We start from the raw sequence: 14,446 nt of genomic DNA on the forward strand, positions 1-14,446 counted from the left end.
CATAACCACACACATAGAATAAGTGTATACAATAGTACTAAGGTCCGTACTTGTTTGAGCTTTGTGTTTATGAATAGATATATAGCCACCAAACCTTGTGGATTAACATGTGGAAAGTATTATGGGTATTATTGATGTATTTTATAGAGTCATTGGAGAACCTCTTTATAATATAATGTCTAGCCAATCTTTATAACATAATATAGTATTTTGAATTATGGCAATTTATGACCTACTCCATTGCCTACAATTAAATAGCCTAGAATAGCCACTTCCTATTGGGAAAACAAGTGAATGAGTGAAGCTATATCAGGAAATATAGAAATTTATGTGACCAAACATTGCAAACGATGTAGGGAAGGCATGCTTGTTCATATATGTCTTTACATATATTCATTGCCTTGTATTATGATGAAGAAGTCAAAAAGGCCTTATCTATATACACTTGCAAGAAAAAGAAGTGTCTTGATTTTTTGGATGGCAATTAGGTTACAAAAGAACTAAAATATGCTATATGCAAAGTTGATTAGTACTCTATAACTTGTAAGCACATGTTGCCATTCAAAACTTTATTAATGTATATTGTTTTATGGGATGGCACTTTGTGAAAGGCAATCACATGCCAATGCATAAAGACTAGGCAACAAGTATTTAAAATCTTCTCATGGTATTGGAGGTATGGTATGGCTATAACATGAGCACAACATTGATCAATGTGAGTTAAGATATCTCCCCTACATTAACTCACAACAGATCTAGAAAACAAGGACTTAGACATAGGTACCAACTACATATTTTCGTGAAGCAACAAAAAGGTAAGTTAAAACTTAACCGTTAAGTCCTATAATCACTCATTTGTTATTTCAACTTTGTTTATTGCTTATATGTTCCAATTTTATTTATGCTTATATGTTCAAAGGTGTATGTACATATGAATGAGTCATCAAGAAGAGAAAAGAAAATGGAAGACAAGTAAGTTTACTTAATAGTAGTGCCTCATTTACAATAAAACATGAATATGACAAAAAAAAACTCTTTGTGATTGCCATATGATGGTTGATGGGGATTGCATTGAAAGTGAATATTAAGAAATGGGAATCAAAGTGAATATTAAGAAATGGAAATATTATAGAATGTTCTGAGCCAAAGTGACCTACTCAAAAGCCTCTTATATTGTCTAAAATCCATAATTTACTTTTTAGAACTCTTTGAAGAGCTTAAAATTGCAAAAAACATGGAATCATTTGGAAGGAAAATTTGAGGTAGCGTAATATCATCTTTAATATCCTCAAAGCCAAAAGCTTGTGAAGTTGGTGTACTAATTGTACTATCCTTAATCAAAGTATAATCATCATTGATGAGATCACAAAATGAGCCATCCATGCACACTCTCATGCCAAGAGTAAGCCTCAATAAAGGATTGTGTCATTATACAACAACATTAAATAAAATATTTGTAATCTATTATGCCTTCATAAAAGCTATAGTGCATTTATTACTAAAAGTGATGTGCAATGCATGTTCAATGCTGAAAATAGTGTCTTCTTTAAATCTCGATTATGCAAGGTCCATATTACATTAGAAATAGCTTGATAGAACAAGTTTAGATGTATTAGCAATGGAATAAATATTTTTTTTAAAAGGGGCATTAGCCATGTCAATTGCATTTATACAACCTTGTTATATAAAAGTACATTTTATATGTCAATACAATCATATAACTCATATAATACCCTAATCATTGTATTTTCTGTAATCTTTTGTATGACCATAATTAATTGATTAATAATTAATTAACACAAATTGATTAAACTATATCGATAATGCGTGACACATGATAAATTAATTACTATCGACAACTAACTAGTTAATTGATGAGATGACTAAAAGACTAATAATGAACTATTTACTTCAAGGACATACTAATAGACGACATTAACCAATGAGATAGAATATTATTTTGGATAAAAGATATAGCCCCTCCGTATAAACAAGAGCTCAAAGTTTAGAATTTATTTGTTTGAAAGAACTAAAACCTATGATAAAACACATTTTCTAGCTTCATAGCTATAGTAGCATTAGTACATCTATTGAGATATGATTTAGAAAACTTTTATTTCATCTTTAAATAAATAAATAAAAATATTTTGATTTTGAAAATAATTAGCATAAAAATATGTTAGCTATTAGTACAATTTGTATGCATCTTACATCGACATGTTTGAAATCAGGAATGAATATGTGTTAAATAAGGATGAAGATGTGTTAGATATTAGAAATACCTTGGTGCTAGTTTGCATGAATTCTATACCAATATGCTTAGTGTAAGGAAAGAATATGCATTAGGTTAGTAACACCTTGCTGACAATTTGCATGTATTTTGTGCCAATATGTTTAGGATTAGATAATAGTATACATTAATTAAGTAGAAAATATTGATTGCATAGTTTGCTTGCATTATGGACCATCTTTATAATGAAGTAAAAGTTTATCTTTAAACACCCATAGTAAACATTTACTTGGTGTGAGCATAATGTAGCATGCCGATGTGGACACCAACATGCTTGCCATAACAATCATTGTATAGCATGCTTGTGTTGCACACCAACATCATCACATTGTAGCAATTGTGGTGTAACATGCTTATATCATACATCAACACGCTTAGGCTAGAAATATCCTAGAACTTAGTGTTTATCATGTATCATCAATTATGTGGACATCTTGCACATATATCGATCACAAAATATTAGCTTACAAGATCACGATCAACAAGCTTAGGCTAGAAATATCCTAGAATTTAGTGTTTATCATGTATCATCAATGATGTGGACATCCACATATATTGATCACAAACTATTAGCTTATAAGATCACGAACAATTAGCCTATGATAATGAATTTAGCCATTGAAACTTTATTAAGATATATTTATCAAATAAATAATAAATATATTATTATTATTATTATTATTATTATTATTATTATGTATAATTATATTTTATATCAATATTTTAAACTTCTATTCGCCACATTGGCATGAAAGGTGAAAGGAGAGAGAGAGAGATTTTAACAAAACAAGAGTGAAAAGCTTTACTGAGTAGAGTGATTAGAAAAATGGCCAATATGCAAAACGAAGTCTTTGCAAATTGCTTCCACACATCTAATGCCTACGAGACCTTTGTACAACATTTACATAGTCAATGGTATAAGGAGATGTATGATCATACTGGCTATATCAGACTGACCCTACCTTCGAGATATTTATATTTGAGGTTTCATGAATGTTAGAAAACATTTCAAGAGAAAAAATACAAATAGATATTGAATCCTCTATTCAAATCATAAAGAGGAAGCTATAGTTAGTCCTAAACTCGTAGAGCTAATACAAGGAGAGAGGCCCTATCCTTGTTCCTCTAACTAATAACAATTTCTAACTCCTATAGATCAAAGAAGTCCTACCATCCCGCCTAGAGAATTCTTTCGCGAGGAATATCCACATGTAGAGTGCGTAGTGCCACACAAACCAAGTGTCAATATGGAGAGTAGAGAAGTGACAATATCTCACAATGAATTAGGAGAAGTCATAGATATTTGGTTACACAAGTAGCTTAATCTACCTTGTTCAACCATCAAATTTTGTTTGTAGAATGGAAGATTACTCACATTGTAATTTGCTACTCAATGATCGATGGATCATGTATGGTTTGAGAAGTGAGAGTGGAAAATAAATTATTTTTGAGGGGGGCATGTGCAACAAAATACTTCAGAACGGGAATGGAGCTCTCCAATACAAGCCCATGCTACATTAGAGAGCATCCATATCAACTTGCATCATCCTACTATGGTTTGTTTTTTATAACTTTTATGTGTAGCCATGAGGGGCCTCAAGTACTTACATTTTATATTTGGAATGGCTCAAATCTCCAATATTAGATATATGTAACTAATTTCAAGAGATATCTAAATGTCATGCCTCCCAAACACTTTGTTAGCATGCCTGAGGATAATCACTAATATGTACAAATCCAAGTTAATACCCTTTTCTTGATGATTGGCTTTGTAAACACAATGAATATATTGTATTAAAATTTTATTTCATTTTCCCTTTGCCAAAACATCAAGGAGGTTGTTCATTAGGATCATCGACAAGGGTACGGCAATAAACTCCAATACACAAGCTACCTATCCTCCTCAACCAATGAACTAGCCTTTAGAAATCATTTATTTGCCACTCTCACATGTGGCTCCCAAATGTTTCTAGCCTAGTCTTGTGCCTTTCAATGGAAAATATGAAAATTACACTATCGACTATACTATACATAAGCTTCTGCATTGGGCTTACAATATGAAGCTAGCAACAAACAAATTTTTGTAGAGCATTTAGATAATTTTTATAACTTAGCTATGAATAGGGATGAGCCTTATAGGCATCCAACCATAAAGAGATCTATTGATAACATAGGACAATATACTCATGATGTATTTTAGCTCAATGGATATAGTGGTCTTTGCGGACAATGATAAATAAAATTTTCATTATTATACATAGTGAAAACACTCGGAAATCTTGTGTTTCTTAAGTTCTTGTTAGTTTATGTTGTTGTTCATTAAGTTCCTTAAGTTCTTATTCTCCAATATATTTGTTCCTTAAGTCAAATTAGTTCTTGTTATTCAATATTTACTTCCTTAAGTTTTTAAAATCTGATATTAAATGAAATGGTTTGAGTATATGATAATGACTTGTATAGATTATTTAATCATGATTTTAATCAAATTAACATTCAGATCCATTATTAATAATATATTAGCTTTTTAAATAGTAGTTGTTATGCTTTAACAAACTTAAATGGCTAAACTAGATGACTGCATTGATCCAAAGGAAGTGTGGCAAATTATAAGCAACGACTTTAGGTCATTATGACAAAGAGGTCCATTGCATCTCCTAGAAGCCCTTGATGATAGCACATGTGAGGATTTAGCTCTGTGCACTTTGAAGGAGATGAGAGAGTTGTGCCCAAAGTGACTCTTATGAGAAGAGCTTCTCCACAAATCAAGCAATTGTAAAGATTAGCATCATTCCAGTTGCCGGCGTATTGGTTTGGCAAAAGTTATTCTCAAATACTTCATTGAAGTTGAGAAGATGACACCACGCAAAAGCAATTGCCTCTATAGCTAGTGCACTAAATCTATGTACATAATATATAAAACAAAAAGGTGAAATGAGCAAAAAAAGTACATCAATACATGGACAAGCCTATGAAGAGAAAGTACAAGGGCTCTTGCCAGAGGATTGGGTACCAAAATGCACATTACATGTTACAATGACTCAAGAACAGCATGAGTCTTTTCAAATTGAAATGGAATCATTGAAAGAACTTGTGGAGGGCCTCATAGAACAAGTTGTTGTGCTTTGTAAAGAAAGAGATGAGGCATAACGATATATTATAACTTTATTGGAAGAGCTCGAGGTTGCTCAAGCTGAGTAGCTAAAGACAAATGCAATGATAAGTGGAATTTTGATAAGATCTTTTGTGAGCTTACCTAGAACATGCCTCAAGAGGATGTGTACAATGATTTTTAAAGGTGGTGGCAATTAGTGACCTTTAAAGTCAAGAGCCACCAGTGGCGCATTGATGAGCCAATGGGTGCAAAAGTAGTAAAGACTACCTAACACAGCACAAGGATGAAGAGAATGTCGTTGCTGCAAGTAGCAACCTATAAAAGGGAAGGGAGCAAACCACTATTATTGTTGTTTAAGCATGCACATAGCCCTAGAGATCAAGTATCAATGGGTTCTCTTGCTTCATTGCCATTTCCTTCCCGAGTCCCCTTTTACCAATCTCTCTTGATGGGCATCTTGAGTGCTCTCTATCAATGGAGCCTATATTGTACCATCTACAGTCACTACATTTGGTAGTAGTACTACCTTAGTCTCGTATCTTGGAGTTGTTTAGCACTTATGATCCTATGCTAGTTGTTCCCAAAATCCTATGTTGCGACTGTACCGGTCTCTAATAGTTGTATTGTCCTTACTTCAGCAATATATTGTGGATTGTTCTTTAAGTACATTTGGCATTTGATCTCTTTACTATGATTATGCATTGTTGTGCAACCCAGATGTCGATTGTCAAAAGTGATATGCCCTCCTGTGGTGGTAGTGCTTCGACACTGATTACATATGGCAACCATGATTACTATTCATCCACACGCTAAGTTGAATGCATACATGTTTGCACAGTAGTCTGAGATAGTTTTGGCTTTAGGTCCCACATGACGGTTGGCAGCTCCAAATGATACCACCTTCTAGGGTTGTTTTGATTCTCAGTGAGGTTGTATCCGAAGTGAAACAAGCTTCTCTGGAATTTTGAAAGACTCATTCACATTCCACCCCTCCGATTGGCAACAAACCAGACCTTTTGGCCACTCCTCCCACTACATCCTTAAACCTAACAAGTTGTTTCTTAGCTTCGCTCAAACAAGTAGGTGTCCAAGCAATAGCCCCAACTCCGCCCTCACTTTTGATCTCCATGGGACACCAACCCAACATATCCCTCCCCAAGTTCTCTAGATAGTTTGATGTGGCATACATAGTCAACTACCCTGGCTAGGTTAATGAAGCCCACAAGGTTGCCATATTTGAATCCTCAATGCAAAAAAAGGTAGCAACCTGGGTAGTGATAAAGCACAGCTGGCTATCATGAAGTGAAGCACTAAATGCCTTCTGTATCTAGTTCCAACCATACCAAATAGATGCACAAAAACTTGAAAGACTCCACCACCTTAAGCACAAGCAAGAACAAGAAGAAGGAGAGAAGATGAGAGCTAGTTTTGGGCACACAGAAGAATGAGCCTCTTCATTCACTTTTTTCCTTTTACATAAGCCCTAATCCCTTTGGCCACCCATCCTTTTTTAGATGATTTGCCATTTTAGACTAGGTCCTCTTTTCCTATTCCCTTCCTATTTACATTGTGCCTTAACCAATGCTTGTTTACGTTTACAAATTGCACAAGAGGGAGCCTGGTGCTCTCTTACAAAAATTTAGGGTGCGCTTTTGCATTTAAAATGCACATTTCCTCTTTTGCACCTGCCCTAAACCTTTAAGGTTGCCCTTGTGCTTTTGGCCTTTTTTCTCATATTTCTTCAGTCATGCCGCCTTTTTCCACTTTGCCTTGTGTCTTTTTAATTTTCTTTAACATTACCCCCTTCCTCACTGAGTGCTAGTCCCATGGCACTTGCTAGCACTTGTTGATGAGGGATTAGGTGGTTGAATTGTTGCCATGTGGATTGATGATGGGGCATTGTGGAGATTGGATATGGAGAAGACGCATGATGAAATGGATGTGAGGTTGTGGAGGCCAAGAGAGTGGGTGACAGGGGCCTTCAAAGTCAATGGTCTTGTGGATTGTTGAATGTACCTAGAAAGGAAAAATCAGTGCACTACTATCTGGGGGGTGTGCCTTCCTCACCATGCAACACAAGGTGTCTGTGCTAGTGAAACTAGGAGTTGGGTCTATCCCACACTTGAGGACCGAGTTTTTGTACAATGGAAGGTGATGTAGGTGTGACTTAAGGAGATAGGTCTAACCGTAGTAGGTGAGTGAAAACTCCCTAAGTGTATCCTACCCTTGATGTGCTCTAAGTGTGAAGTGGTGGGGGCCAGGGAGGAGGGCTAGGGGGTTAGACAGCACAGAGTCGGCTGACTGAGGCCACCAGACACACCTAACTTGAGAACCCCTAAGTGCAGTGATTGTGGCATTCTGATGTTACATGAGAAGGCTCTTTATTCCTTTCCTTTTGCTTCATGTGGGTATTTTCTTTGTTTTCTCTTTTATTTGTTTTCTCTTTATTCCTTTCCTTTTGCTTCATGTGGGTCTTTTCTTTGTTTTCTCTTCTTTTTTTTGTGAGATGCATTGGGAGGGAGCACGCTAGACATCATCCTAATGCTCTTCTTTAGTTACATTTTGAGGGGGCCAAAGAGATTTGCTAAGGAATGCATGGCTTTGAATGTAGCCCTTTTACATTGAGAGGGGTACTAGATAGGAAAGGGTGATTACACTTTGAGAACCTGTCTCGTGCAAAAAGCTAGGAAGAGGGTGGCCCTTAACATCAAGCGGGTCATTGCACAACTCTCTATCCCTGCATTGATATCAAAATGGAGGGGTGGAAAGCGCTCTTCTTGGGCTATGGATTTTTGTTTTAGTAGGGTTCACAAGAGGCGGAGGTTATTACAAGTGGTAAAAAGGAAAGCGGGATTAGGGCATACCATGAACTCATCCAAGAAGTGAGTGATGGAGGGTCAGAGGTCTTGTGCCCCAAAAGTTAGGCATTCATCGAGATTGGTAGCATTCATGTTGTAGATGAGTCATACCTATCATGCTTTTCCCGATCAAAATCCACATCGTGGTACCTCGAGTGAGCCATGTAGGTGGAGTCATCCCTTTTGTATGGTAGCATGTTACAAAAAGCTATCCATGCCTCAAAATTGTTATCCTAGATCTTTCAGTGCCATTTAGGTTGGGATTCATAGCCCTTGACTTTTCTTGGCTCTTCCATGACCTTATCATCCCAGTGCTTCGTAGGCTCTCTTCTCTATAATATGTGGGATTTTTAATCCTCTCGTCTAGCCATTGCTTCCCTAGTGTCTAACCACTTGTGCAGAGGAAACACTCAATTCAAGGTAGAAGGATAGAAGAATTCAAATTCAAATGGCCTACACCTATTTTTCCACTACTCCCAGTGGTTCATTTCTAGTGCCCAATTGATAGGCAGTTGTTCCTCAATTTGCAACATCTGGGCATCAAGCACTTCTTGTGGTCTAGCATTAAACTTCCTCCTTATGAATTTAGCCAATTCCTTGCATTTCCTTTTGGCCTTAATCATTCTTTCTATGGTGGCTAGAGCTTCCTCTTCGTGGCCTTCTACTTCTGTTGATGGAGGTGGGGGTGGGCTCTATTCACTGTGTTGTGCCTCGATGTCATCAAGTTGCTCACAATTGGACCCTTCTTCCCTTGGCAGTTCTGCTTGGGCCGCTGTGGTTGGGTTGCTCTCAATGCTCTTGCTCTCTAATTCCAAGCTGTTCTAACTCTTACATCGTGAGCATTCCTTACATCAAAAGTTGCCTTTGTTGGATCAAGCTTGGGTTCTAGGGATGTGCTCTTGGAGCCCATACCTTATGGCTCTCCTTGAGATCTCTAGCTTCCTCTTTAGAACTTCCATGGAGTCCTCATTCTCCAACCTAAGTTACATGAAGCACTATGTTCAAAAAAAGGTGTATCATTGGATTTCTAGCCCTGCTTTCACTACTTCAACCCTTGCTTCCACCACGATTCTCCCGCTCTCTACTATGGCAAGGTGTTTAGCTAGGTCTCTAGCCCTTCCAAGATTCCTCTCTTCCCAGGCCTTGACCTTCTCCTCCATCTTTCCTTGACTCTGGTGGCTTAGCTCTTCTGATAGTATTGTCACTACTTTCTCTTGTTCTCTGCAAATTGCCAACATCTTCTCCTTGTCTTGTTTGTGATGATTCAGCTCTTCTTTCAATTGTTCCTGGTCTTGGAGGGTCCCAAGGAATCAGTTTTCCACCTCTAGCAGCTTTTTAGTTGACTCCTCATCTTTCTATGTCCTAACCTCTTGCAGTTCCTTCAGTAGTCATTCCTTTTGTTGTCTCTCCTTGTGGAACTTTACATGGGCCTATGTCTTCACCCTTTTTAGCTCCTCTTTGATATTCTTTACTTATTTAGATTGCTCTTCCATGTCCTTTTGCCCTTGTATGAGGCTTGAGAAGTCCATTTCTAGCCCCATTTCTCCCTCTACCTTCTCCGCTTGAGTTCCTTTGCACTCTCTTCTTCCTTCTCCACCTTTGTTTTCTTCCTTACTTCTAGTTCCTTCTTCAAATCATTCACCTACCTCTGATAGATGGTTATCTGCTTCATCTTCTCTAGCTGGTAGGTAGTGAACACATCCTTCTCAATCTCTTACTCTACCATAGTGCCCTTATTATCTTCCTTCATCCTTTGAGTTGGCCTAGGAGCTCCTGCACATATTCATCGTAGTTGATTGCCACTGGTATGGCTAATGGCATGGATGTTGTTGATGTTTCGACCTTAGGATTCTTTGGGTATTTTCTAGATTTTGTGTCCACAACAGTAGGTCTCTTTGTCCCTATCACTGGGGTTTCATCACTTGGCACTAGGCCAAAATCCTTCATTGAGTTTAGCAAGTACTACACCCACGCCACCACGTAGCTTTGGTCCACTCCCACTTTTGAGGTCTCTTGGGTAGTGGTAGGCATGGCAATCAAGGCTGGTGGTGGTGGGCACATGGGGGCCTTTCCCTTGCCTAGCACAATGGGCCCTTGAGCTCTTTTCTCTATTGCATCACGAGCTTAGTTCATCACCTAGGCTTCTCCTTGTCAACTCCTCAGGGTGGGAGGCTTGCTCTACTAACAACCTCAAGGCCAGGGCTGTTTGCTCATTATCTTCTCTTTTCAGCCTTCTTCGCTCTCTATTTACTTCCTTTTTCATTCCTCTTCCACTATTCTAGACTCCTCTTCCACCTTTCTTAGTTGCTCTTCTTCTTCTTCCTACTTCCTTTTCCATTCATCTTCTAGTTCTTTCGACTCCTTTTGTACAACTTCTAATTCTTTGTCTCCTTCTGCTATGGTTTTCTTCTTCTTCCATGGGATGTTCAACTTGATTTTTCTTTTATCTCCTTGCCTCAATGGGATTGAGCCCTCCTTCCCTTCCTCGCTAATAGTTCTCTCACTCAAAGCCTCTTATTGCTACTAGACTTGGAGTAGAGCTTCCTTCTTTTTTACAGCTTGCTCTCCCCCTCTTTCTACACTCTCATGGCCTCGTCGTCCCCCAAGTTTCCAATGGAGAAGGAGGCTAAGGTGCTCATCTCTATGGGTGATTGCACATGCAATTTGTGGATCAGTGAGTGCTTGAGGGTTTCTTCCACCACTTCTTGTCTTTTTAAGTCTCCAACGGCCTCCTGGATGATGGCGATGAGTAGATCTCCAAACCCTTATGAGGCCTTAGCTACTGGCTTTTTCATTGCCATCTCCACTGTAGAAGTCGAAGACTCCCCACCTGCTACTCTAGCTCCTATGGCTAGTGCTTTCGCTAGAGATTCAATAGTCTTACGCACATAGCCATTCCAATTGATTTCATTGAGAGACTTGGCCGTGAGGCTCTCAAGCAGCAGTGGCACTCCAATCCTACTCATCAAGGCATTGTACCTTTGATTAGAGAATAGGGCATGGACTGTCTTTGCTTGCAACAATAGCCTAATGTGGGGTTGGGGATGTTGGCTAAGCTGACTTTATCATTTGTGTATACTTGGGCCTTGTCTATCCCTAACATGCCGTAAATATCTCTCTTGGGCTGCCTCTCAGAATTTTTGACCAGGCCTAGCACTCTTTCCACCATTTTGGGGACCAACTCCACTTCTACTCTACGAGGCTCTCCTCCTTGCCTCACTAACACGGTGCCATGGTTCTTGCTAGTATTGAAAGTTTACAAGAACCCCGTACACTTGTTGTAGTCAATGGCTTGGCTGACATTCTCCACATATTTACTAAGATTTTCTTAGAGGCCTACAATCAGAAGCTCGTAAGTCTATGGAGCTAAGAAGACCAGTCAACCTGCAAGCTATAGTGGAAGGTGCAAGACTATATGATGAAGTTGAAGCAAGACTATCGATGACCTTAGGAAGAAGAGTCTTACTTCATCCCATTGCCAGGAATCGTATACCCAACAAATGCAGTCCTAAGGACCGTTTTCTACCACTATCCTCAGATATAGATAGTGTTATAGTATAGTGCATAAAATCCATAGTGGCCATAGATAGTAATGCATCAAATCCATAGTGGCCATAGATAGTAGTGCCTTAAACGACGGTTCACAATCACAATAGCAGTGGCCTCAAACCCTTTAGACCAACCCAACCAATCTATGTAGTGATTGCAAAGACTTTTCAAAATCCTTCTTCGAGTACTCCAAGAGGAGAAATTTGAAGGACTATTTGTCTAATTCAGTTGTTGCAAGCATCAAGATAGAGTTGATAGATGTGATTACAAAACAACTGCAAACGCTAAAATTGAATATTGCTAGCATATCTAGTACTACAAGAGGCAAAAAAGATGTGATGCAATCAAACACATGGTGTGAAAAGTGACATCAAGCATGACATTTAACTATTGAATATATCCAAAAGCCAACTATTCCTAGAGCATTCTATTCTTATTGCCTAAGAAAGAAGGTTCAACTTGCTAGAATCCAAGATGACAACACAAGACATTGACCCAAATCCTAGAGAGTTTGATCCTAATTTTAGTCCAAGGAGGCTCCTTGCCCAAAGTTACAGAGGAAAACAGGCTGATGGTGGATAGAAATTATAAGTGGAGTGTTACATATGTGGAGAAAAGGGTCATATCTCCCTAAATTGACTAAAGCCTAGAAGATCCATGGATTACATGCTCCTCTATTGACGATGCAAAGGAGAATACCACATTGTTAAAGACTGTCCAAGTCCAACCCCTATCACAACAACCAGAAGAATCAAGAGCATGTCTCCAATCTGGTAGAATTTGAAGTAGCTGCAGTTACGCATGCCAAGAAAAGAGAACCAACAATCCAATCTAGTAGAATTGAAAGTAGCTATACTTATATGTGCCAATAAAAGAGAGCCAGTTGTTCTAAAAGAGAATGTTCCACCTACAAAAGTTATCAAGTTCAAGCTCCCAACAAAGCCATAGAGCAGTATAGTACAAGACAGTACAATGTAGAGTAGTCGAGTGCCACAAAAGGTTATAGAGATAGTCCAAGACATAGAACCAAAGGACCAAGAGACATAAGACATGGATGTACCTCCAATGATAGATGAAGTGGTGATGCAACCCTTGCTTGAAGAAGGAGGAAAAATGAAAGGGGATGTTGCCCATTTCCTAGTCGATTGGAAAAGCTAGTGGACCCTATCAAGGAGTATGACTTGGTAAAGGACTTGGATACCTTTCACCCTAATTTGACATTCTAACAACTCTTGATGATGTCTTCTAGTTGTAGAAAGAGATTCAAATCATTCTCACATGAAGATAAGGCTTAAGGCTTACCAATTAGGGATCTACATCAAAAACTAGTAAGATGCTAGACCCTGTGAGAGAAGTAGATATAGCCAACACCTTCCTAGATCCTAGCACTCCAAAGACTAGAATCTGGATAGAAGGCTACTTCATTGCAAGTGCATTGATAGAGGCTCTTCAATGAACATTATGACATATGTGACGATGAAAGATCTAGGTCTATAAGGCATGCAACCTACTCACTGAGTTATCAGATTAGCTTATCAAAGCAAGATCAAGACTTTAGGCATTCTCTTGTATGTCAAGACCACAATTGTAGGATGAGATTATTGGATAGCATACCTTGTAGTAAAGCCCAACTCTTATGGAACATCTTACCCTCTGTTACTCAAAAGACCATGGCTATTTGAAGCACGAGAAAGGACAAATTGGTTTAAAGGAACTCTAACCTTACGCAGCAGGGGATCCAATAAAGTGGTGTTGAAGCTCTATGATTCACAAAAGAAAATAGATCCACCTCCATAGAAATATCCTCTAAATCTCCCAATGAAGCAAAGGATTTAATATCAGTCAAAGAATATGTTATCAAGCAATTTTTCCAAAAGAAACCTGAAGCATAGACCCTAACAATGGGCATTGAAAGCCAACTCTCGAAAGATGCAAAGTCATTGTTGATGGATAAATACCTCCTACTAGAAGCAAGAGTTACTTTCAAAATTACCTTTGATAGTGAGTTAGAGGCATGGATATACTGATCTCCCTATTACATGGCCATAGTAGAGCTAGAGATAGAAGCAGAAGTAGAAATAGAGAGCATATTCTTCTTTTACAAAGGCTAAGACAGAGTCTGAAGAGGACGATGATGAAAGTGAAGATGCAAGTTATGAAAGCAACATGGAAAAAGTTATCCAACTAGAAGAGGATACTAATGAGAAGGATGTCTTAGAGGCCACAAAAGCTGAAGATCCCATGTTGTTGGGCAGAATGACTATGATACCCTTTAGACTCGTAAATGAATCACATCATATGCAAAAGTGGATTAAGCAAAATAAGCCTTCCTTTAGCAGTGGCTCTTGTCACCCTAAACTACCCTTCTCAATAAAGGATGATGATGATGCACCTACCAACAAGCACCAATCGCGTAGTCCAAACATAACTTAGATGGTCCCTGTTATGTGACATTCCTGGATGCATCCTCAAAAGATGAGTTCTCAAGTCAAGAAGTAATTAACTCTCAAAAAAAATCTAAAATAGCTTTGATACCATTTCAACATTCCAAAGAGCCAAACAAGTCTCCACCACTAAATGTTGAAGTTGGTTGTAGTGGAGCATCAAAGGAAGAAGCTACTCCCTTGGAGAAGTCCA

The sequence above is a fragment of the Lygodium microphyllum genome, chromosome 25, assembly GCF_053477565.2.
Source record: "Lygodium microphyllum isolate KBCC chromosome 25, Lygodium_microphyllum_v1.1.10, whole genome shotgun sequence".
Classification (NCBI taxonomy): domain Eukaryota; kingdom Viridiplantae; phylum Streptophyta; class Polypodiopsida; order Schizaeales; family Lygodiaceae; genus Lygodium; species Lygodium microphyllum.